This window comes from Balaenoptera physalus (assembly GCF_965194825.1).
Source record: "Balaenoptera physalus genome assembly, chromosome: 14".
Taxonomy (NCBI): Eukaryota; Metazoa; Chordata; class Mammalia; order Artiodactyla; family Balaenopteridae; genus Balaenoptera; species Balaenoptera physalus.
In genome coordinates this window covers 16,159,958-16,186,547 of record NC_138893.1, presented here as the reverse complement: position 1 = coordinate 16,186,547, position 26,590 = coordinate 16,159,958, and the positions used below count along the sequence as shown (strand labels likewise).

The 26,590-nt window shown below is 49.8% G+C and overlaps 1 long non-coding RNA gene across 1 annotated transcript; it reads right to left on the bottom strand.

Annotated features, from left to right (window-relative positions):
- Window positions 1-212: 212 nt before the first annotated feature.
- LOC309642759 lies at window positions 213-10,778 on the bottom strand. The gene is made up of 3 exons (XR_014253364.1): window positions 9,903-10,778; window positions 3,900-4,071; window positions 213-3,549 (listed from the first exon to the last, which is right to left on the bottom strand). It is a non-coding gene; the product is annotated as an uncharacterized lncRNA (long non-coding RNA).
- Window positions 10,779-26,590: the final 15,812 nt, after the last annotated feature.

Below are 26,590 nucleotides of genomic sequence, written 5' to 3'. Positions count from 1 at the left end.
CACAACACACACTTTAAATGTGTGTGAAATGACGTAAATCAAAATGGCCCACACAGAGCCTCCAAGGGCCTGGGTGGTATGTCTCCAAACGGGAATCTTAATTTTATGTCTTAGCCAAGCTATAAAGCTAGGAAGACTTAGCTCTGTCCCTAAAGAAGCTAAGTTTTCCATCCTTAGCTGTGTGCCTCCAGTTGTGAGAACTCACATTCTTTTTTTTTTTTTTTGCAGCTGGTGGTCCCCGCCCTTGCCCCCCCCCCGAGAGCACAGCCCACTCCCCCGACCCCGAAGGCATCCAGCCCCTCCCTGGCCTTGGGACCCACATTCTTTTTCCTGAACCCAAAGTCATGGTCTGGAAGCGGAGCTTCTTGCACCCGCCCACCGCTTACCCTTTCAGCCACCTCATCGTTCCTAAATGGGTGGACATCCTCAAAGCCCTCATTTTCATGTTTCTGAGGGTTGTTTTCATGACACACAGAACTAGGAGATTTGGGAGGTGGAGAACAGACAAAGTCTGATGGAGAATAAGTGTGACTATAAAAAACTCAAATAAGGAGAGAAGCATTTGGTGTTTTTACAGACGAAGAAATGTGTTCCATCTGCTGTTTGCCTCTATGTGTTTCAACGAGAGACGAAAGAATTCTTGAAGGAGCCTGAAAAGTTATTTTCAAATATCTTTTTGAGCTGTTACTTGACTACATGGTAATTCAGGGAGCACGGGAGGGTCTGGGTTTGCCAGTTTTCTTTGTAAGATGAGGAGCTCAGCAAAATGATGGGCACAGAAGGCTCCCTTGGCTGACATGCCCAGGAGGACGAGGATGGGTGGGGTACCTAAGGGAAATTAGCTCAGGAGGGGGAAATGAGCAGGGAAATTTAACCGAAGAACATATGTAGGAAAAGGGATTTAAGATGGGCTATATTTGACTAAACAACTTAGACGACAAAGACAAAAGTCCCCTCAAAGCTAATTCCAACAAACATAATTCTGAATGACAGCACCAGAGTTTAGGAGCTTTCAGAATGGGGGCCGGGCAGAACAGGTTGTGATCAGACATTTGCCTTCTTAACATGGGGATTGACCAGCCCAAGGACTGAGCTCTGAGGGATGGCATGTTGGGAGCCATGAAGGGGTCCGTGGTGGGAAGGTGGAGGGCTGGGGTACCCCCAGGAGGCCTGGAGCCACCCTCAGACCCAAACCATAGCCAAGCACACCATGGATGGTGACCACTGCTGGCATCTTCAACGCCACACAGATCCAACCTGAATGCCCACACCCAGCCCCAAATGTTGATCTTCTCAATGAGCCCGGAAGCAAATTTCTGATGGATAAGAAAGCCTTCAGTTAAACTTTTTAAAAGGCCTTCTTGAACTTCCCTTCTGCCTATTCTTCATGTTGTGGGTAAGTTGAGTTGGAGATTGTTGATGTAAGGGGTGGATTTGATTTATTCAGATGAATTCCAAAAAGTCTCATCCTAGAGATCAAATTTGAAGTGAGTATGGATCAAGAAGTGGAAAAAAAAAACATTTGCAGGAAAGATTTAAAGGGACAAATGTGTATTTCTTCCCCTCCTTTATCCCACTCCATAGTTTTGTACAAAACTGAGAAGAATCTTCCCAACCTTTAGTATTTGGGAGGCTATGCTATCAGCAGGCAAAGTGGATTTTCCTCTCTTCGGATGGACCCAGGAGAATCTTTTACCCCTAACTTAGGCATTACCAGCTCGTTTCTAGATTGATGATGAGTCCCTATGAATGATCCAGAATTTCTTTATCCCAAAGAAGCCTCCAAATGTAAATGTGGAGCGTCCTGGGCCGCTGCTGCTATGGGTTTGTTTGCTGAACTCTGTACGTGGTGAGAGGGAATCCAGCATCACGCACCTGCAGCCCGAGGAAGAAGGCTCTGGAGTGGGGTGGGGGGAACGTGCTTCTTACCTTCCTCAGCTGCTCCAGAATCCACTCTGATTTTCTCCTCTTACCCTCTATTTGGGCTAATAAACCCACAGAACAAGGCCCAGATGGGTTCACCTTTTATAAAATTCCTTGCTCTAAAGCCAGTTCTATATTAGTTCATTTTTGATATATTAGTATTTGTCCCTTTTACCGATGAAAAAAATGGAGGCTAATTACAGTGAGAACTTTTTTTATCAGCATTTAATAAATACCATGCACTATTCAAATTTTTATCCGCATTATATTATTTGGTTTCATAACAATCTAGGGAGCTAGGTACTGTTGCTATTGCCAATGAATAGATGAGGAAATTGAAGCTCAGAGAGGTTTAGCTACTGCTCCAAGGTCACACAGCTAGTGAGCGGTAGAGCCCAGATACAAAGCTGCTCAGTCTGATTCCAAAGGCTCCTCCTTCTTACCTGCCTTCCCCACCCCCTTGCCCCTCTACCTTAACCACGATGGGAAGTTAATTATCCAAAGGTACAAACAGATTTTTCAACATTTATGTTTGCTCTTGTAGAAAACTGAAACCCAGCAAATTAGATACCTTAAAAGCACCAGACTCACCCTTGGATTATTCTGGAAAATCAATGTCAGAGAAAGCATAAAGGTTTTCGCGGAACAGGATAGCTAAAAATAAAACACCAAACGGAGTGAAGATTCCCGAGCCCTGGGCAGGAAACGGGTTAGGCCAGCAAAGCAGAGACAGGCACTGTCTGAAGAGATTCCTCACGTGTGCAGAGCCCTGAGCTGCAGGTCGCAGGTCCTGGCCCCGCCGCCCACTTAGCCAGTGCCCCCCTCTGCTGGCTGTACGTTAGCAACCAGGTTCCAGAAGGGACGAAGGGAGAAGGCAAATGGAAACAGACCCTGGGGCAGGCCAGCCATGTCTGTCACTGTGGCACCATGGCCAGGATCGTATCACAAAGCCAGCCTTGGACGTAGGGTCGGCTTCTCACAGCTGCCACTAGATCGGGCACTCCTAGGTGCCAGGCTGGGCTCCGGGCTCCGCTGCAGAGACAGCAGAAAGGTACGGCCTGGAGAGAATGGAACGGCTCATGGGATCACCGGGAGGGCTAATGCAAGCTGGGCCGGGACTCAGGTCCACCCCGCACGGCCACACCACACATCAGGCTCCGGAGGCCTGCCCTCCCACTGTGATCACGTCAGAGAGCCAGGGCCATGACCCAGCGCTTTCTCCGGGAGCCCTGCCTGCAAAAATGTGCCTTTTTCCCTGCCTCTGTCTCCCCACAAACTCCATTTCCAGTTCGTTTCATCATGTGTCTCTGTCTGCAGGACCGACATCACATCTCGTGCAAAGACTCTGGGAAGAACAGGTTGGCTTCCCAGCGTTGGCAAAACAGGAAGACAGGGCCGGAGGAAGTTGCATCAGGTGCTGAAGGCTGGTGAAGGTCAAGGACGCTGCAGAGGCTCCTGTGCGGACAGCCGTGGTCTCGGGAGAGAGGGGAAAAGGGAATCTCTTCTCTCTGGAAGGTGGCTTGGCGCTCAGAGTTTCCCTCAGGCACCCTCTGTAAACTTCCACATCCCACCCTCACCCCATCCCTGTCTGTGGACAGCCGCTAAATCTGTAGAACGTGTCAAGACCTGCCCAGGTTCAAGGCAAAAGCAGACATACGTTAGAAACGCCTGGTTCCCAGCCGCCCCCCTCCACCCCGGCTTCTCTGCTGTCAAACTCCTTTGAGTTGCTTCAGTTCAAAATGTGATGATTTCTGGTGTCGGCCAGGCTGGAAGCAGCAGCCGCCCACAGCGACGCTCAAATACTGGAGTGAATTAAACCCATTTAGCTCTTGCTCTGTGCCGCAGCACAGGCTCCCCACGCAGAGATCAAGCCCGGGAAACACTGAAACATCATCTCCTGCCCAGCATGGCACACGAATCACATCCATCGTGGAAAAAGCCAGGCAGGAAAACACTCGCGCGTTGAAACCACTTACGCAACAGAGCCCCTGGGGTCAAAGCCCTGGCGTCCAGCTAACACGGGGGTCCAGGTAAGGGGCTGCCGGCTTGGTGCAGGTTGATGGCTTTTGAGCCGAAGGCACCCATCCTTTCCCTGTGTTCCCCTGCTGGCTGGGGCCCAGGAAGTGCGGCGCTGCCCCCAGCACCATCCTGCAAACACAGAACATCCCGTTGGCGCCTCCTGACCTCCTGGTGCCAGCGCCCCACGTCACCCAAGCTCGACCCCTCAGCACCCTGGGGTCCCCCCCCCCGCCTCACCTCCTCCCGTGGCTGCTCCACTGCCCATGGCCCCTCCCTCCTTCCCTCCTGTCTCTGTCTTGGCCTCTCTCACCTGGTTGGGTCACCGTTACCCCCCAACAAAAGCCCTTCTTTGGCCAGTGAAATGGGATGGACGTGACGTGTGTCACTCCCAGGCAGGAGCCTCAGGGGCCCACACCTGTCTTGCCCGGTCCTCTGGTCCTCTGGCCACGGCGGCTGGCCAGGGTCCGAGGCTGCTTCGTGAGCCCGGGGACCTGCGAGGTCTCTGCAGCGCCAGGGAAGAGCAACCACCCCGTCTGCCCTGAGCCATCAGGAGGTGGGAGCATCTGTTTGTTTCCTTCTTCAGAGAATGTCACAGCGTCCTCAAGCTCACGGCTAGTGCAGGAGTTAGAGTCTGGAAAATAAAACAGGAAGCCTAGGCACTGGTATCATACAATGAAGAACTTGACTGGCCTGTGTCCCTGGTTCGAGGGAGGGAGACCCTAGTCTAAATCCTTGGAATTTCCCAAGTAACAGGAGTGTCTTCATTATTCATGAGCCCCTGCATCACACCTGAGTTTATGCTAATGAGGTGACTGGGCGGGGTATGTGAGGGGCCTGGATAGTTCTGGGATGGGTGGGTCAGGCTGAAGGACCAACCTGTGATTGATTAGAGGGTTGGGGGTCTGAGCCCCTGATAGCAGCCCAACCTCCCGACCTGTGGGGAGGGGCGCGGACCTAGATAGTGAGTCCAGTCACGTGGTCGCTAATTCAGCCCATCACACTCTCGTAGTGAAACCCCAGTACAGACTCTGCACGCTGAAGCTGGGTGGGCTTCCTGGATGTGCTGGAAACGTGCTGTGCTTTGATTCCACAGGGAGAGAACACCTGGGGACCCTCCAGAACCCGCCCTATGCACCTCTTCATTTGGCCGCTTCTGATTTGTACCCTTTATAATAAAACTTGTAAAGATAGGTTATAGCACTTTCCTGAGTTCTGTGAATCACTCTAGTGAATTATCAAAGTTATCCCAGATTTGTGGCAGGTCAGCCAGAAACGAGAGCAGTCTTACTGGGGACCGTGCCTTTTAACGTGTAGGGTCCGCTCTCACTCCAGGTGCTCAGCGCCAGACCTGAACTACAGCAGCCCAGCCAGAGGGTGGCAGGATGGGTGGGAAAATAGGTCAGAGGGTGGATGAAGTCGGGAGGTGCAGCAGGAGCGAAGCCTCAGGAGGACGGGATGGGGATGGAGAGCTAGAGAGAGGCAGGGGTACCTCCCGTTGAAACCCAAGCTAAGAACTCACATTCCCATCTCCTTGCAGCTACACCAGACCCGTTCTTGCCTAGAACTGGGCTCAGCCTGGCATCAGTGGCCCTACCAGGGAAAGCCGCCAAATGTCTCAGCTCCCAGAGAGTGTGGGGTGCCCACAGGGAGGGTGAGAACAGCCCTGCCTTCACTCCAGTCTACTCTGTTCTGCCCGCGTTCGTATTCTGGGCACACGCTCCTGGGGGACCAGGCCACAAGCTACAGTTCCCAGGTCCCTTGAAGATCCTCCTAATTCGCCTTCTAGGAAATCCCAAAAGCTCATCTGAACATCAGGACATGAGGGCAAAGTACGCATGCCCCCTACAATAGTCCAGTTCTCTTATATAAGCTTCAAAAACTGTCTACCCAAAAGGTGGCCCAGATTGAAAGCAGATCATTTCAAAAACAGAGCCAGACAAAATAAGACACCACTCAGAATTCCAGGCCAGCGTGCAGTGAGAATGGGAACCGTGAGCCTGGCAAAGCTCTAGAAAGAGGGGCTGGGCAGGGAGTGATCAAAGAACCATGGCACAGCCCTGGGCCTCAAGGCCTTGACCAGCTATTTGCAGGAACAAAGTTTATAAATGAAAAAAGCCATGCAAGGCGGGCCGTGATTAAATTGCCAGGAGGGTTGGACAGATCAAAAGTCAGTCTGGTGAAGAATTTTAAGAAAGAATTGAGCCTTAAGTAAACGTCACAAATGCTGTGGCTCTTGAATGAGCTCTTGGCAAAGAAAAAGATTTGTTTTTTAAAATTCGATATTTTCATTGTACGTTCTCAACCTACTGAAACTGCATCAAAACCCACATCCACATGTTGTCACAAAACATCTGGACAGTGTGGTCAGGTTGGCTGGACCACGACGCTGACCCAGAAGACAGGCTGATTTCTTAAGGGTGACTTTCCTAAAAGGACAGAGGACCAGCCGGTGCCCCTGCCACCCAACTCCCTTCCTTTTTGCTACCTGAGAATCTGCCTTTGCCTCTTGTGTGCAGCACTCTGAAGGGTACACAAGGTACCCCAAAACAGACCATTGGAGGTGGAGACCAGAAAAATGCTGACACGATGCCACCAGCACCAAACTGAGTAGGACAAAGTAACATTAAGATACGTCACAGATGCAACTAGAGACTATCACACTAAGTGAAGTCAGTCAGAAAGAGAAAGACAAATACCATATGCTATCACTTATATGTGGAATCTAACATATGACACAAATGAACTTATCTACGAAACAGAAACAGACTCACAGACATAGAGAACAGACTTGTGGTTGCCAAGTGGGAGGGGGCTGAGGGAGGGATGGCTTAGGAGTTTGGGGTTAGCAGATGCAAACTATTATATATAGGATGGATAAACAACAAGGTCCCACTGTAGAGCACAGGGAACTCTATTCAATATCCTGTGATAAGCCATAATGGAAAAGATTATAAAAAGAATGTATATATATATATATATAACTGAATCACTTTGCTGCACAGCAGTAATTAACACAACATTGTAAATCAGCTATACTTCAATCAGAAACAAAAATACATCACAGAAATCACAGACCAAGAACAATGTAGAAATCTTTGGGTGTAGTGAAGATGGAGGTTAAAATACCATCTGCAAAAGATCCTGCCTTCATTTTGTAGGGGAGGAAAAATTTTTCTCTACCCTTCTAAGTTCTCTTGGCTGGTCTAGCGTTAAATTGACATAAGACAGATTAACAGGAAAAAAACAAATTTAACTCTGCACGTACAGGAGCCCAACAAAGACAGCGCGGGGCTCCCTGACAGGCAGGCAATTGAGGCTTACAGGCCATTCTGAGCTAAGAAGCGGCCGGGAGTCTGGGACTCCAAAGGGAAGGAAGATAATTCACAGGAGGCTGGAAGGGCAAGTGTCTGCCAGGCCAGGCAGAGACAGTGGGACACAGAGAGGACTTTAGGCGAACAGGCCCTGCCAGGTCCCCAGCCCACCATACCGGTCCACACTCTCCGTAGTCACCTCTGCTGATGGTCCTCTTCCTGGACCAGATCCCCTTTCTAAATTCTTTTAGGCAGTTACAGGGGAGGTAAAAAAAACAAACAACAAATAAAAACTCTTCCTGAATCTTTTGAGCCTTAACTGACCTCAGCTCAAAGTAATCCATGCACCAAAGTGGCTCATTTAGGGGAAGCTCATTCTGAAGCCCGCCATTTAAACGAGCTGGGCCGGGAGTGAGGTAGGAGATGGATGGGCCCCCCTGGGCCGGACAGCTGGTGTTTGTCAAGTGGGGTAACACTGAAGGTCTGTTCTCACCCAGACGCTCCCAGGACAAAGCTGGTGGCAGAAGCTGAGCTCTGCTGAAGTAAAGAGATACGATGAACACTCCTGAGGTCAAGGAAAGCTTCCCCGTCTGCACATGCGCAGGAAGGCTCTTTGGGGGTCACAAAGGGAGGGGGCGCCACCCCATAATGAGTGTGGACATGCACCCACAGGCCTCTGTGGTGGGATCCATCTGAGCAAAAAGTTGCGCAGGCATCTTGGGGAGGGTCCTGGGACCATTCAGGTGTGAAAAAAGAAACAAGACAATTGGCCAAAGGTAAACAAAGACCTGGAAGTACTGTCCTATATAAAGGATTTAAATCGCTTCTTCACTGTGCCTCTTCAGTCATTCAGGATGCCCGCCCGCCTCTCAGGGTGGGTATTTCTGCCTTGCTTCTGTCTTAAATTAACAAACTGCTTCTCTGTGTGTTCTGCCATATGTTGTGCTGTGTCTCTAATTGCCTCCCTGAAACATTCTTGCTTTCAAAGGAGGGAAAGTGCTAGGGCCACTTTGCTTCTAGCCTCTAGCCTCTGGTGGATGAGCAGCTGGGATTCCTGGTTTTTATCCAGGCTACCCGGGTCCAATTCCTGGGCAGGGAACTAAGATCTCTCTTTAGGACTGCTCACTGCTGTCTCTCCGAGATCAGTAGGACAGCTAGGATCTCAACCGGGTTACTAGGAAAGGACCCAAACAGCCAGAGCCAGAAGCGCCCTGGGGGCCCAGCCCTCAACGGGGTGAATGAGTGTGGGGAGCCCCCGCGTGGCTAGCTGGGGGCAGTGGCTGGGGTCGCGGTGCAGCTGGGTCCTAGGTCCAGGTGGGGTATGACCTGGAGCAGAGATCAGCCACCTGCAGCAGAAACAGGACCCAGGACACAGCCTCCAGGTGAGATTTTAAATCAGGGCTCAGTCCCAAGAATGGCACGGGAGAGTCCACTTTACCTCCGGGAAATCTTCCCTCCATCACTCTACCTTCCACAGTCTACGTTAGGGGTCCTTGGTAAAGGCTCCAGCAGGGCTCTGTTCCCACATTTTATTCCCTGCATTAGAATCATTCATTTCCCAGCTACCTTCCCAACTAGAAAGGAGGCACCTTGAGGACAGTGCCCATGCCTGATTCATCATTATAACTGGCAAACAATGTGTGACGGTCGACAAGTGCTCCGAAAATGTTGGTTGCTGCTGTTGTGTGTGGACTGCAAATCAGGAAATCAAGACAGAAACCTGGAATGGAGCCCGTAGGCCCATCTGCACTTAGGGAGCCAGTCCTGAGACCACGAGCGAGGCTGGCGTCTCCACAAGCAGATGAGGCTTGAGGCTGCCGTGGAGACTTAGGACAGAACCATCTGCTACTCAGAGCAGTTCAGAAACTCAGAGGGGCTGAGCCTGCGGTTAGATGGTCGGTGGTCCCAGAGACATCAGAGCCGCAGCTGGATGGGGCTGTGGAATGTTACAAGCTGACAATTTCATGACAACACTCTTTGTTAGGTTTTCACTGTCCACTTCATATGAAGACCTACTCTGAGCAGTGAAGATTACACCAGCCACGCTGAAGCCATAAAATCCAAAATTTAAGACTGTCAACCCAACTATGGCTCTGCCCTTCCTGATCCTGAGAAGGAAAGAGAGTCGCCATGCTCAAAGCGCAGCCCCGGCTCTGTGTTTGGACACGTAGGTGGTGTCACTGCACCCACACACACTTCTACCCTCTGAATGTCCAGGCAGCCTCCTCCCAACCATGCAGGGCACACGCCCAGTGCACCACGCGGACGTGTGCCCTTACCACTAATAAGTACACCTCACCAGAGCCTAAATAACACTAAAAGTAGACCGAAACAGGATGGGAAGGGAAGAGTGCACGGTCAGTGCACAGAACGACCCCGTGGGCAGAAGGTTGTCTCCATTCCACAGGTGAGGAAACCAACAGGAGGGCAAATCGGGCCTAAGCCCCGGCAGGCGGCCTCCAGGGCCCATGTCCACCTCCCCCGGGACCCCCCGAGCTGAAGGCTCAGAGGAGGCAGGGTGGCGCTCTCAGGGGCCTGCCTTCATCCCCTGCTCCAGTGGGAGAGCCTCGCCGCCCCAGGAGGGGCTCTAACGTCCTCCCGTATCACACCTCAGACAGCAGCTCAGTCAATCAGAAGGGCTGAACTTACCTGGCTTTGGTTGAACTGGGTTTTCCCCACGCTGCAGAACTTGTCCTGCCCCAGGGGTAGCGTTGGCATCTGTCTTTGCCGGCTTTCTCTGAATCAGGCACTGTATTCACTACGCCGAGGAACTCGGGGGTGGAACCAGACAGTTGCTAACATCTCATCTGTCCCTAAGATCACGTGTCCCTTGGGCCCTAAGTCCACGTGAAGCCACAATCTCAAAGGAAACCAAGCCTGGGAGACTTCGCAGGGCAGGGAGTTGGGGGTGCAGAGAGATTGCAAGAATCAGAGAACATGAGCGGGAAACAGGGAAAGTGGAAATAAGAGAGAAGAGAGGAAATGGAATAAGAAAATAGAAAGACATGGATGTTTTCACAGTAAGACGTGTCTGCATGTGTATTAGTCTGCTTGGGCTGCAGTAACAAAGTACCACGGACTGGGTGGCAGCTTGAACAGCAGGAATATGCTGTCTCGCAGAGCTGGTGGCCAGACCAAGGTGTCAGCAGGGTGGGTTCCTTCTGAGGGCTGCAGGGAGAATCTGTTCCAGGCCCTTCCCTTCATTCCTGGTGGTCTGCTGGCCATCTTTGGTGTCCCTTAGCTGGTAGATGCATCACCCCAATCTCCCCCTTCATCTTCCACGGTCTGCTCCCTGTGTGTGTCTGCATCCAAATTTCCCCTTTTTATATGGACACCAGTCACATTGGATCAGGCTATGCTAACAACCCCATTTTAACTTGAAGACCTTTGTAAAGACTCTATCTCCAAGTACGGTCTCATTCTAAAGTACTGAGCGTTGGGATCCAACATCTTCTGTAGGGGGGCACCGTTCAACCCATAATAGCACGCATCTTTCTCACTTCTAAGAAGGGCTCTAAGTCTGTGACTTTTTTTTTTTTTAACATTTTTCTTATCTCTGGTATATGTTCATTGTTGAATTTTTTATTAATTTAATTTTATTTTAATTTTTTTTTATATTTTTAATGCTATTCTTGTCTGCTTACATTCTTTTTTTTTTAAATTTATGTATGTATGTATGTATGTATGGCTGTTTTGGTCCTCGTTTCTGTGCGAGGGCTTTCTCTAGTTGTGGCAAGCGGGGACCACTCTTCATCGCGGTGCGCGGGCCTCTCACCATCGCGGCCTCTCTTGTTGCGGGGCACAGGCTCCAGACGCGCAGGCTCAGCAATTGTGGCTCACGGGCCGAGTTGCTCCGCGGTATGTGGGATCTTCCCAGACCAGGGCTCGAACCCGTGTCCCCTGCATTGGCAGGCAGATTCTCAACCACTGCGCCACCAGGGAAGCCCCTAAGTCTGTGACTTTTAAAGGACTTTTAAAGTAGTACTTTGAAATAAATCTATCAGATGATTGCCACCTGCTGGCAATGGGACCTGGTGTTGGAGTGGAGAGCAGCGGGGTACTGATCCTGTCATGTTAAACCTGAATTTCCCATGTGCTCCCTTTCATGACGCATGCTCAGCAGAGCCAGACTCCTTGGAGCACTACCTCTGTCCTGTGGCCAGGACCCATGTTAGGAAATCCTCTCTTCTCTGTCTCTCTCTCTCTCTCTCTCTCTCTCACCTCCTCCCCTAGAAGATGATGACGGTCTTCATTCACTGAAGATTCAAGGTCAGCAACGACTGAAAGAAAAGAAAACTATTTTACTTGGCAATATAAAAGTTGGCTTCTTTATGGTCAGAACGGCCATCATCAAAAAGTCTACAAATAACAAATGCTGGAGAGGATGTGGAGAAAAGGGAACCCTCCTACACTGTTGGTGGGAATGTAAATTGGTGCAGCCACTGTGGAGAACAGTATGGAGGTTCCTCAGAAAACTAAAAATAGAGTTACCATATGATCCTGCAATCCCACCCCTGGGAATATATCCAGACCAAACTATAATTCCAAAAGATACATGCACCCCATAGCAGCACTATTTACAATAGCCAAGACATGGAAACAACCTAAATGTCCTAAACAGATGAATGGATAAAGATGGTGTGGTACATATATGCAATGGAATACTACTTAGCCATAAAAAAGAATAAAATAATGCCATTTACAGCAACATGGATGGACCTAGAGATTATCATACTAAGTGAAGTAAGTCAGAAAGAGAACAACAAATAACATATGATATCACTTATATGTGGAATCTGAAATATGACACAAATGAACCTACCTCCAAAACAGACACAGACTCGCAGACATAGAGAACAGACTGTGGTTGTCAAGGTGGTGGGGGGTGTGGGGATGGATTGGGAGTTTGGGATTAGCAGATTCAAACTAGTATCTATAGGATGGATAAACAACAAGGTCCTACTGTATAGCACAGGGAACTACATTCAACATCCTATGATAAACTATAATGGAAAAGAATATTAAAAAAGAATGTGTATATATACACACACATATATGTATAATGTATATATATGTATAACTGAATCACTTTGCTGTACAGCAGAAATTAACACAACATTGTAAATCAACTATACTTCAATAACATAAAATTTTTTCATTAAAAAAATAGGTCTCCTACATCGAAGTCGGGGGCCCTGATGAGAAGAAAAAAGTAAAACGCTGAGACTGGTAACAGGAATATTTGAGTGGATGAGCCTGAGAATTTTGAGCCCCTAGATTGTCCTAAACCCAGTGGACCACCAGAAACAACCCAATCTCCTTTCTAGAAAAGGATTTCCTCTGCCTGGAAATCGAGCAGTGAAAGACCTTCCTGAAGCAGGTGATTTGCATGGTGATGCTCGTTCTCAAGATTTGCTCATACCTCCCCTCATTGATTCCAGGACCAAAGTCACCTGAATAGGAAAATGTAGCCCCTGCTCCAGAATATAGTTTGCATGTTAAAGGAACTGCAGCCCTGGCTAATCAATACTATCAAGAAGAGGGAAAACGGGGAAATAATTTTGAGGGTACTGGCATTGGAGCAAGGAGACAGGCTGAAGAGGGGAGAAAGTATTTGACATGGGAGCCCTCCCATGGAACTTAGGGTCCACATTCTGACAAGGACACCTGGAGCCAGTCCTAAGAGTCTCTTGAGATTCCTCCTTGAAGATCTGACAGAAAGACAACCCTCATTTAATGAGGTGGAATACCAACTTCTTTCTCATAGTGTTGAGAAAAGGGTCAGTCAGCTCAGAGAGGCAAGGAGGTGAGAGTGGATTTACCAAGAAAGACTGAGGTGTCATCCCCAGGAGAGCCTAGGGGCACACCCTCCACTGAGATGACAAGGAATGCACAGGGGATGGCTACATGGACAGCTTTGAAAAGCCTGCAGAGGGCCGCACTTTTTAGGGGTGAGTTGACAGTGAGAGATGATGTCATAGAATTGGGCTCCCTCCAATCAGTGAGGATAATGGAATGAGAGAATTGGAATGAGAGAATCACAGAGGCCAAGGGGCACCCAAATTTCAAAAAAAAAAAAAAAAAAAGGATGTTATGACCCAAGATAAGAATAGCAATCCAAATGCTACTGGTGCTGGACTTATAGGGATGCATGGTGATGGCCACTGGATCACGTGTTATCAGCACAAGATAGACAGGGAGTCAACCAGGGGACCACTCAACTTGTACAGAAAAGACTGGGAGCAAGCCTTTCATTCAATTCTCAGATCTAAATCGTTCTTGGATGAAGGAAAGCCTGGATCTCCTTGAGGAAAGACCCAGTGATGCCATCACAAGTATATGTAGTAAACTTCCCCCATCCTTTCCCAAAGTGATTGGAGGTCATCTGCTGAAGTCACTAAACCCTGAGGGAGGGATCCAGGCAGACAATTCCTGGACTATTAGCTATGGGTCTGAGCTGACACAGGTTGCAGGAGATGTGAAAAGCCATCGTGATCCTCCAGTTGGAGTTAGGAGATAATGATGAACAGGTGACAGAATACTTCCCCAATGCATCTCTGTCTCCAGGGAATACTGCCCAAGGTAAAGGCCACTTAATGCAACTTGCACTTCCCATCACTAAGAAACCCGTGCCTGACAAGGCTCTTCAGTTCTCAGAGGCAGCAAATGTGGCACTGGGAATACTCCTCTGACCCACTGTCAGGTGACCCAGAGGTTACCAGTCTGGAGTGGATCACTGAGCAAGTGCCATATAACCCACCAGGTGCTAGAAGATTCCACGGTGCTAGAGGTATCTCCACATGGAAAAAACACTAGGTAGAGCCTCAGGAAATTCCCAGTAGGAAAGTTACAGCACAGACCTCTAAGCTCTAAGGTTCTGGAACAAGGTCTCTGCCCGTCTTTTGTTGAAGATGAGGCCCTGCGGTCACCTCGGGGACTGGTCCAGACCGTGTCTCAGAACTTCCCAGGGGCCATCAAAGGTCAGGAACTGGACGAGCCTTCAGGAGTGGACCTGGTATCTCCATCAGATCCCCCCTGCTTCCTGCTACTTTCCCATGGCCTTGAACCCTGGCTCTGCCTCCTAGGGTTGGTTATGTAACTCCCCTGGGCCTGGAAGTGAGGATGAGGTCATCTGTCGCACAGAGCCCCAAAGATAACCAGTGCAAAGAACCCAGAGCATGGTCACTATTCGCTCATCCCCTGCCGTCTCTTTGTCCCCAGGGCTGACTTCCAAGCTGCTCACAATGTTTGTACAATTGTACAATTGATTTTGTAAACCGGCCAATTTTGACTTAATCTTCGTTAGGATTTTCAGCTCCCAGGGGCAGGGCTCCCTGCTGTTGGGCTGTCTTTGTGTTCCATCCAAGGCAGGACCGCAGGCACAGAGGCCCAGGCTGGTTTGTTGGAGGGGCCTGCAGACTCTGTGGTCCCTGCACTTCTGTCCCCTTGTCACCGGCCATTACCTCAGCAGCCACAGACCCATCAGGGAAATCTGCCCTTCACCCCGTGCCAGGCCGTCCTGCCTCAGACTTTCAAATCAGGCCATTATCAGCCTGGAGCTCAATTGTTAGTCACTGGGCCTCAGCTTCTCAGCCCTTATCTAATCAACGCACAGACCCAGTTATTCAGTCAGTATTTACATAAGCCCTTCCCTCTCTGGGGCCCTCCGTCCTCCAGCTGCTCCCCTGGGCACAAAGCTCTGGTTTCACTTAACCGAGTGTCCCAGGTAACAAGCCAGCCCCTCGTTTGTGTTGGCAGGACTGGGAAGCGGGGAAAGATAGCGCTGAGACCTCCCTGCTGGAGCTGGGCCCCTGGAGAGAGCCTGTCCGTGCAGTCACCCCTTCTGCGTCCGGAACGCACACGCTTGGATCTCCTGTCTGTCGGGCTCCGTCTCCCTGAGGACGGAACGCGGGATGGGTGAGCGGGTCGCCTGCCCCCGCGGGATCCTCCGACACACGCTCGCCGCGGGACGAGCAGCAAACGGCCAGGGCTGGCTGTGCAGCAACCTCCAACTCCCCGCCCCGCTCTTCACACGTGGCGCCTTCCTTAACCTTGACCCCAGCCCTGCCAGGTGCTGCTGTTCTTATTTTTCAGACGGGGAAACTGAGGCTGGTAACGTGTCCTTGGACAGGCAGTCGGTGAGGGGCTAATCCACGCTGACTGTGAAACCGTCTGGCCCGCTGGCACAGCATCACCCCAGCCCAGCACAGCTGGGTTCACCCGGACATCCTGCTCCATCAGCTCTGGGGTGGGCCTTGGAAACCTGCCTTTTGAAGGCTCTCTGGGTAATTCTGGCGCATTACGAAGGTTAGGAAGAGCCCCAAGTTTCCTTCCGTCTTTAGAAGTTCTCTAGTTCTGAGAGAGTTTCATCATAAGGGACAAGTTAGAGGCCCCTGGCCTCCCCTTCTCCCCGGTGACAGTCCCTGTGTGCTCTCCCGTTCCCTCTCGGTGGGCCCCCCACCTCTACCCCATCCCCACCCCCCCAGTCAAGTCAGGCACCTGGCTTCACGGGAGGACAACGGGCGCCTCTGGGTGAGGCCGGCTCCGGACATAGTGCCAGCTTCCTTCTGACTCCTGCACGTGGCCCGAGGGGAGGGGCCTCGGCTGGTATCTCCTTCCAGCCCCAGAAGACTGAGGACCGAGGTGAAAGGGCCGGGTGGTGGCGTCAGATCTGGGGCAGGGCGGAATCTACAAATTTACCCCATAAATCTGCCACTCACCAACCTACCTTCTGAGCCTAAAAAGCAGGGAGGACCCAGTTCTGCTCAGGGTCAACACCTGCACCCTCACCCCAGCAGACCGCGCTGACCTCGACACAGTCAAAGGGAGGGCTGAGGGTGAAAAGGGGGGCCTTGGGAGAGGCCTTTAATCCGGGGTCCTGTCCCGCAGTACACCCCCTAAACTGTCTGAATGCAGCACAAGGGCAGAGGTGCCAGGTGTCCCTGCGTGGAGGCTTTGTGGTATCGGCATGGGGAGAACCCCGTGAGAGCAGCTGGGAGGTCCCTGGAGCTCCCACCCCAAAGCCACCTGTGGCCACGAGTGGGTGTGGCTCGCAGGACAGCGAGGCTCCCAATCCGGCCAGTCCGCAGGGCCAAGGCCGGCCCGACCACGCCACTGAGACGAAGACGGGAAATCTCAGGGGGGTTCCCCAGACAGGCGCTTCTCCTTAACGCCATGGTGACGAGAAGCTCGTGGTGCCCGGAGATGAAGCCCACCTCCAGGGAAGGGCAGCGCTGTGGGCAATGATCGGCTTCAAAAGCCTCAGTGCAGGAGCTGGAGAGCTGGCGCAGCAGGTGAAGATGCTCTCGGTGGACACGCTTTCTTCCCAGACGCCTGCGCTGCGAGGATGCCAACGAGGCGGGACCCTCACACGCATGCTCACGCGCCGTCCCTCTGCTCGCGCCCGCCCGCCTCCTCCCCTCCTCCCCTCTTCCCCTCCTCCCGTGCGCGCTCGCTGCCGCTGGCCCCTTCCTTCTGCCACTTCTCTCTGTGAGCTGGGAAACCCAGACGACCCTCCCTCCGCGGATAGCCCAGAGGAAGGAGGCTGTGTAGACCGATCGTCTACATAAAACACGCTTGTGGTCTCTGTGACACAGCAAGTTCCAGAGGGCGCGCTGGACGCCAGAGCCAAGGCCTTGACTTGGAAGGAAGTGCGCTTTTGCTTGGAACTGGTCTCAGGGTGCGCCTCCCCCGGGAAGTTAAGCACATGGTTCCGGACCCTGTACTCCCAGATGTCAGCTGCTCTAATTTCCCAGCGCACATGAAGGAACTTCTTTTAACTCATGACTTTGCAACTAACAGTATAAATAAGGTGAACAGAACTGAATTCATTCGATGGTATAAAAATATCAGCAGGTTATTAAACAGTTCAGTTAAACATAAATATAGAGACATATAAGTATACATCAACTACAAGCCCTGCACACACATAACTGCATTGTGACCCTATTACTACCTTCCCTCCCCGTGGTTCTGGGCCAGTGGCCTGGTTTGTCCAGGCGCGTCACTTTTTTCACCTGGCTGTGTACTCCACCTGTGTGTCCTGAGCTAGTCCAGACTAGCCGGGGTTGGGCTTGTCTCCTCGCTGAGTCAGCAGGGCCACAGGCTGATTGCAGAGACCGCTCAGTTCTCCGTTGTCCTGACTAAGAGTTCAGCTGTGAAAGTACAGAACCTTCCTACATAAGCACTCTGCATCCTCAAAGCCATGCCCGCTGCTGGCGGAAAGCCTGGGACTGACACCGGGCCTCGGTAGGAAGAGGTTTACAGGCTGTGTGGGCGCCGAGCCGGGGAGAGGGCCCCCTTGTGTCCGTCACAGCCTTCCTCCCTGTGATGGTTTCCTGTCTCTCCCTCAGTATCAAGTCTCTCCACCCACCACCCCCAGGGATAAAATCCGGAGCTAAAAAGCAACCACTCAGGACGAAATGCTGCCTCACCCAAGTTGTGCGTTTACCCTTTTCATGCTGAGTGTAAAGTGACTGAGATGTATGGGAGGATAAGACCGTTACCGAACCAGGTTCATTTGCCCGACAGCCAACAAGCCAGATGCTGAGATGCCAAGGTTTGGGGCAGAGAAAGGGCTTATTCACGAGGCAGCCACTGAGGAAATGGGAGAACGCATCTCAAATCCACCTCCCCAAAGGCGAGAGGCTTGAGATATTTATGGGATGAAGAAACCAAGTGGCCTTAGGCATAGGGAAAGGTGATTGGAGGTGGGGAAAAGGTGAGGTAATCAGTGTTCTGCGCAGGTGTAGCTGAGTTACATGCTCCTTTGTGGGAGGCATGTTCAAAGACGGGGGTGCTTAGCGTGATCTGAGGGTGGGGTTTTCAGCCCTCTGACATCATGCATTTGCTCATCAGGATCCTGTGCAGGCCTAGTTTTACGGGTGGTAGGCTTTAGCACCCAGTCTTCAGACTCAGGGTGGAGGCCCCCAGTTGGCACCGACTGTCTGCAGAGGCAGGTCACATAGGACCCTTGACTCTCCTGTGAGCCTTCCTGCTGCAGTAAAAGTGCTGGTCGGCCATCCTGACAGTGGTTACCCAACAGGCAGGCCAGCGGATGCTTAGGGCAATGACAAAAAGAGAGACTCGATTTTTCATTGATTTCTAGAAGCAATTGCATAGCCTTGATGGAGAAAACCACAACTTTGTTGGACTTCCTACACTTATTTCTATGGTTTAGACCTGTTTTGAATCCATGGGGACGGGAAGAGACCAGGTGTTCTCAGTGCTTTGGGCTCCCTAAAGATCTCACTCAGTCTGTCCCAAGTGTACAGAGCCTGTGTGCTAATGAAGCTTGGCCCTCTTGCCTACCCGCCTCCAGGTACAAGGAAGGGAGCGCTGAGTTACCCTCAGATCACTCTGCAGCCACCCCGTGGGTGACTGAAGGAATGCCCCCCCACACCTCCACGTTCCCTTCTCTCTCTGCGTCCTTCTTATCACCTCAATTAAAAGTAGGCACAGTAGTTTGCAACCTCTGAGAAATAAGGGAACTCCCTGACGTCCTTAAAAGGCCTCCTTGTCCGAGACCAAGAGCATCTCATTTGGTGTCTCTGAATCCATCTGGACATTCTTGTTTCTGTGTCTCTCCAGTGGGGTTCCCCACTCCACTGCACTGTCAGACCACTTTCCTCCATCCTCCTGAACCCTGCCCAGAGTTCAAGGCCCACCTTAAAATGTCAATGCATCTAAGCCTTTGTTGGCTATTCCAGCCTTCACTGAGTACCTGCCTCTAGATTTCTAAAGCATTTACAGTTATTGGTACACAACTTACACTCATGAATGTACCTGGTGGACTCTAGGGTCCCTATGATCCAGTCTCACCAGCCTTCCATGCAAAGATTTCCTGTAGTGTCTTTTCTTTTAAAGAGAATTAGAGTGATTTGCTGTAAAACCTAGAGCGGCATTTATAAAACGTCCCTGTCCTGTCCTCTCCTTTCCAACTCTCTAGCGCCACTCCCTGAATGCCACACCCCCTCACCCCTCTGCTTCAATTTCACCCCCAAACCTTAAATATGCACAGCTTTTCCAGATCACTTGTTCCCATCCCCTGTTTATCAACTCTTTCTTCTTCTTTTTTTTTTTTGTTAAGCTTGCGCCAGGTCTTAGTTACGACATGCCAGGTCTTAGTTGCAGCACGCGAACTCTTAGTTGCAGCATGTGGGATCTAGTTCTCTGACCAGGGATCAAACCCAAGCCCCCTGCATTGGGAGCTCAGAGTCTTAGCCACTGGACCACGAGGGAAGTCCCTATCAACTCTTGATGATACATAGACTTAGCCTCTTTACCAGCCACCTGGGGCTGATTTACACTCCCTAGCAGCCTTCCCTGCTCAAAAGGGTTGGCTCCAGCCAACCTGTTCTAGGTTGTCGGGACTCCAGAAGCAAGGCTGCAGGAGCAGCCCCTCCCTGGGACACGCTGGTCTCACAGCAGAGGGATCAGAGAGATGGTGTAGCCATGCAATTGTTCTGAAGTCTCCTACTCAGAAACGGTGAAACTGAGCAGGACCCTGTGGGGCTCCTAGGCACAAAACCCTTTCTGTGTCCCCCGTTTTTTCATTTGCTTCATTCAGCCTCATGACCCTCCCTGAGTTCCAAAAGGCAGGTTCAAACAGATGCTAATCAGGGAAGGGAGGGGATGCAGAGACAAGGGAGGAACAGCCAAGAAACAATAGTGCAGCCTTGGGGCAGTGTCCTGGTTCCCCCTCAAGGGATACACATTACAGTATCTTTGAGCTGTTTTGCAGATACTGAAACCCTCACCAGGTAGGAAAAGTTAACTGTATGCTGCCCACAAGCAAGTAGACCCCAGACCTGTTGGAACCAGAAGGTTGATGATGTTGACTCCCAATTACTTCACCACCAACCCATCAGAAGAATGTCCACGAGCTGATCACGCCCTCCTCTTTGAATCATTACTCCTCGCTACCCGCTCCAGGTTGGGTCACACAGTTTTGAGGGCATTAGCCCACTCTGTCCCCTTTGCCTGGCAAAGCAATAAAGCTATTCTTTTCTACTTCACCCAAACTCTGTCTCTGAGATTCAATTTTGTACCGGGGTACAGAGGCTGGATTTCAGCTACAATGGCTCCATATTGACCATCCTGTTCCAGGGCATTCCATATCCAGGAGCAACGATGACCTCCGGATTCCCTCCCTGATGCAGTGGAAGGCTCATGGTGAAGGATCTAGAGATCAGCGACTGAGGACATCACCTGGCCCAGGTGTGTCCACCACCCCGTCCAGCCATCCGCCTGGGGCCAGGAAAACATGTGCCTACACCGAGCAACTGGACTCCATCTGCCCCGGGTTAGTGGGGGGGACCTTCCCTTACAGGCTAAGTTCTAGAAGCAGAGCTGCCTGCTAAGAGGTCTCTTAATCTGTAGTACAAGTTTCACTGGATTTTACGGGAAGCTCCTTCCTCAGAGGTGGGCTAGAACAGTGGGGCTATCGTCAGCCAGGGGAAATTTCCTTTGAAGCAATTTATTTAAGTTTCCTTGTCTCCCATGCCTCGGTTTTGCCATTCTTCACTCAGGAAAAACATACGAAGTTGTTCCACAAGACAATGAAGGGGAAAATGATTGCACAACACTTTAGGAAAGTATATCAACAAATGAAAATAGCAGATTTGCTGGAGGAGGGGGTAAGGCAGTTAAGAAGATGGGTCTTTGACAAGAGTTCAGAACTCCCTGATAAGCATTTTGTTGGGGAGATTAATCTTTACTTTCCCTGCCAAAATTAGGAACCACCCTTTTTTCTCTGTAATAACAACCCTGGGGCTTAATCAGCAGCTGTGTTGGAAAAAGAGTTGTGTACTTTAAGTGTGGAGGTTCACAATGCAGAGGAAAGCTGACAATTTCCAGAACTGCCCTGTCCAGGAACTCTTTTCCCTTTTGCCTCTGACCAGATATTCTCCCAAAGAACATCTGCTTTTCAGGGCAGGGAGGAAATGACACAAGGAAAAAGACTCCTACAAATAAGTAGTTTGCCCAGGAGGTCACTTCAAGTGAGGTGGATGGAAAAGAAAATCACTTGAGAGGTTGGGGAGTGGGGTGGGGGGAGAGAGAGAGAGGTTCAGTAACCCTGCTGGCCAGCTGCAGAGATGTTCCAAGTGTCCACACAGAATGGGCTCACACGCCACATCCTCAGCCCCTCCGTGATGGCGCATCAAATGTATTCGACCCTCTTTCCTTTCTAGTGATACTGACCAGGGTTCTTGGCCTCCTTAATCAATAGAAATTGATCAGGGGCCAGACAAGAAAGTCAGGCAAGGCTTTATTGGGGCCCCTGCTGTAGCAGGGGGAGGTGAAAACAAGTAACAGTTTCCGTTGCTAGCTCCCCAAGGTGGGGGGCAGGGGGCAGTGAGCTGGTTCCTCACATGGGGTGACGGTAGGGGTGTGTCTAGGAGTCAGGCCGGAGGGCTGGCTTAGGTGTTTTGCCCACCCCTCTGGTGGTGTTGAGTGCAGGGGGCATGCGCAGTACCCTGCCTTTGCTCCCAACGCCCTGTTTTTGTTCCAGCTCCTCAGAAGTGGCAACTGGGTTTTTTTGGTGTTTCGTATCTTGTTGTCCATAATTTGCCCCAACTGCACATGCACACAGTTAGTTTTAATCCCTTATAGTTTCTTTGTATTTTGTTGCTTGATGAGATGTTTTTCCAGGTGCAAGCATTGCAGCAAAGGGTCCCAGGTCCCAGGTCCCAACCTGTCTCACTAGGACTGGGTAACGTGAGACAGTGGGCCTTCCCACCCTCACCATGCAAGGGGACAGATAAAGAAGGAGTGACACACACATTTGCAGCCCTCCTGCCTGGCTGCCTGGGATGCTAATTATCACAGCCTCACCTTCTAGCATCCCTGTGATCAGGGCCACAGCTGTCAGATGCTAATTCCACGACCTCACACTTTCTAGGAAAGGGGCAGCAAGGGAAGTGACCAAGCCCAGTTTGTAGCAAGAAAATATGAGGCAATCACAACAGAAAGAGGGGTTTAGGGAGGTGGATGGGAGCGTCAGTACAAAAGCAAAGCAGAAAAAACATCATGTCTTGGGCAAAGGCACTTTGAAGATGCTTTATTATTTGGAAGGTTGCATTCACATCCAAGGATGGATGCAGGGAGAGACAGGCCTGTGATAGAAGCAACGTTCCACTATATAAGTCAATCTAATTACATATAAAAATTCAAGGTGTTTCGCCTCTTGTCCCACCTTTGACCTGGGTGGGCAGGGACAGGGAACAACCTTCCCAGGAAGTGTTCAGACAGTGGCTGTGTTAGCAAGTGGAGCCTTCCCCGCAACAAGGATGGGAAAGCTGCTCTCTTCTGTTGCTAATGACTCAAGTCCTATTTTAAAGCATCATTCCCATTTAGCCATCATGGCTTTTTGTGAAAGAAAAGCCTGGAAGATGGCTTGAGTGTGTAGCAGAAACAATGGATCCAGGCAGGGAATGGCAGGAGGTGAGAAAGGGAGCAAGAAATACAGAGAAACTCCCCATGCAGGAACCCCTGACCACGGGGAGGGAGCAGTCAGAGCGGGGAACCAATTCAGCGCCTGAGTAAGGGATGTCCACCTGGGCTGGTGCAGCTTAAATGTCCAGGAGCTCCTTCAACTCCAGTGTCTTCACCTGGCCATCACAGTGCACCCATGCACCCCATCCAGCCTCACATCATGGTCTTTGCTCCACACACCCTGCACACAGACACGCAGACACACAAACACACACACACACACACACACACACACACACACACACACACCCCATAATACAAAGGAGTCTCCTGGCACCATGCAAGGTGGAAGACAGCAGCTCAATCTGTACCAGGGGTTGAACTGAACAACTTGGGCTAGAACACTGGGGTGTCAGCACACACCAGGAATAAACATTTCTTAAGAAAAAAAGGGATTGTGTGTATCTGTGGTCAAGCAAGTCTGGGGGAAACTACATGCCGTAACCTCTACCTAAGACTGTGTAACACCGTGGTAGCCATCCTCCAGGTGGCCCCGAAGGTCTTGACTCTTGGTCTTCACACCCTTGTATAGTCCCCACCCCCACTGATTCAGGGCTGGTATAAGGGTGACCAGTAGAGAATGGCAGGGGTGATGGTGTGTGATTTCCAAGTCTAGGTCATATAGCACCCTGCAACTTTTGTCTCTGGGGAAGATGGCCACCATGCCATGAGGACACTCAAGCATCCCCGTGGGGAGGTGTACATGGAGAAGAACTGAGGGATCCCAGCAAAAACCAGCACCAACTCACTGGCCAGGGGAGTGAGGCACCTTGAAGGTGGCTTCTCCAGCCCAGTCAAGCCTTCAGATGATGCAGTCCCAGCCAACACTGCAACTGCAACCTCATGAGAGACCCTGAGCCAGAACCACCCAACCAAGCTGCACACAAATTCCTGACACACAGAGACTGTGAGCAGCGTTCAAAGTTTATTGTTGTTTTCAGCCACTAAGTTTTAAGGCAATGTGTAACCTAGCAATAGATAACTGATACACATATATTAACATATTTGAGTCTCAGAGGGAGTCTCACATTTTTTAAATGTATGTCACTTTGTTTAACTTGGTGTTTCCCAAATGCTTTGGTTAAGGAACAGTTTTTTCAAAGAATGCTTCATTAACATCTTGGGATGCTAGCGTTCCACAGAGCATATTTTGAGAATATTTGGGCTAGCTGTGGTTGTATTTATTATTTAGAAGTTATTTCACATACTTGTATGCAATAGTTTGATGCCAGATAAATTATCTCTAATAAAGCATATTTGAATAAAAACAATTCTATTGAATAAAAACAATTCTGATTTTAGAAGCATAATGTTATATGCATTTAGGTAGCTCTCCATATAAAGGAAGGCTAAAGGAGTTCTTTGTCCAGGTAGTATTTTGAAAATAGAAATGTTTTTCCTACCCTATCTTTTAATGTATTGGTGTGTTGACCTGAAACGAGTACACTGCCAGGTATTTCTTCAGCAAATAAATAACATTATTTATTTATTCAGGATCAGCAGAGAATTGCAGTTTGGGGTCGTCAACCACAGCAAACCCCATGCAAGTCCACACACAGCAAGGAAAGGCGAATTCTCTAATGCAGGGAAGAGGAAGTGGAAAGGGCTACAGTAAACAAAGGGTCCATGGAGTTTCGTTGACTGAGTCCTTGCTAAGAAAGAAGAGGACTCTTCCTTCTTTCTGTTGGGCTCAGCTATCATTGCAGTGCATGAGAGCTCCTCCTTCTGGTCTCCCAATTCTATTTAATCAAGATTTCTGTTTATTTTTTTTTTTTTACATTTTCCCCTTTTGGTCAAGATCTTTCTCTGAAAGCATCACTGATCAAGAGTCAGGTTTTCCAGTTTCTGTGGCTTTTTGCTCCTCAATGCCAGGAAGAACCTTTCCTGAGTGTAGTGTCCCATGTTGGAGGGAAAATGCACAGATTGGAAACCTATGGAGGTTACATTCAAGTAACAAGCTAGGATGGAGGAGGAACTCTCAGACATTTTTTACCTAAAATCCATATGTTATCAAAATTATAGATGTTAGGGAGCACCTGAAGTGATATGTCATCATCAAATGTCTGGTGACAAACTTCCAACAGGCCTGGTCTGGATATCTTGGAAAAACTGTCTCATCAGATGTTATTGACTCCAATTCCATGAAATCTTTACTTTCAGGTCACTGGATGATGTGCAGTTCCAGTCAGGATTCGGGGCTTTCTTTAGGTGTGTCACGTGAATCCAAGAATCTATTCCTTGGAGTTTGGCCGTACAAGGTTTGGTTAGCAGTACTTGATAGAGGGCTTTTCATCTAAGTTGAAGAGAGTTCTTCTGGAGGTGAAAATCTCCAGGTTGAAATAGATGAAATCTCCAGGTTGCAAGGTGTGATGCTCAAGGTCTTTGTCTCCTGAGGACACACTATGAAAAAGTTGCTCTACCAAAACATGGTTGTTTTTAACAGAAGCAATTACATTTTTGCAGTATTGGAGTATCTCCCCTTTTATAAGTTGTGGGTCAAAACAAGCAGGAGCCAAGTGTGTTGGGCATCCTCTGACTACCTCAAAGGGTGAGTTCATGAGTTCCAAATGGGGTGGATCTGAGATTTAGAGGGACCAGCAGCAATGCTTTTGGCCAAGGTATTTGGAGGGCCTCTAGAAATTTTTCTAATTGAGTCTTAATAATGTCTTTAGTGCACTGGACTAAACCAGAGGATTGAGGTGGTAAATGCAGTGAAAGTTGTAAAACCAGCCAAACAGCACAGACTTGTCAAAGCACCTGGCCTGTAAAATGTGTTCCTTGATCACTGTGAAGTTCAAGAGGAGTTTCCCAAGTAGGGATAATCTTTTCCAAAAGGACTTTGGCCACAAGAAGAGGCAGTAGCCTGTCTGCAAGGGAAGACTTCAGTCCAGTGTGAAAACATGCAGACCATGACTAAAATGAATTTATATCCATGAGATAAAGGGAGTTGTATGAAATCCATTTGCCAGACCTCGAATGGTCCATTAGGCAGTTTAAAATGTCCCAGGGCAGCACCAGCAGACTTCCCTGGGTTGTACTTTGGACAGTGGGACAAGTGAGGGAGACACTTTCTGCAGCCTTGTTAATATTTCCCCACCATATTGACTCATGAAGGCTCTCATTGTGTCAGTAGGCTAATGGCTTAATGCTTGTACAGTGGTGAGGAGCGAGAATTTTAGAGTCTGCGGTAGGACTGGGTTGTTATTTGGTCCAAACCAGAGCTTTCTCTTTTTATCAAACCAACAATTATTGGATTTTCAATCTTGTTTTTCCTTTTCTGAAGCCAGTTGTTGGGCTTTCTTAGCGAGTTTTTCTAAGTTATCATTCCGGGAAATACCCCTTAGGCCATGACAGAAGTTTGGCTGCTCTTGGTCTCTTTAAGGGCAGCAGTCCTTGCAGAAATGTCAGCAAGATGATTTCCCCTAGCTTCCAGAGAGTCAAGATTAGAATGCCCCAGAATCTTAATAATAGCTAAAGTAACAGGTAAAATTATTGCATCTAATAATTCCTGAACACAGGGGAAATTTTTAATTTAAATTTCTTCGGAAAGGAAGGGAGCTACGCTGCTTCCACAACATTCCAAAGCCACAAGCTACTCCAGGAGCATATCTATTATCAGTATAAATATTGGCAGTTTTGTCCTTGGCCAAAGTACAAGCCCATTTAAGAGCAAATAATTCAGCCTGTTGGGATAAAGGAACCATAGGTAAAAACGCTGCCTCGAGAAGATCCTGGAGAAGGTAAAGGAAAGGGTGACCTGGCAGAGCCCCCAGGTGTCGGGTGGGTTGGGAAAGAAAAACGGAGTCACCGTTTGTTTTCCACCATCCTTCACAGCCTCAGTG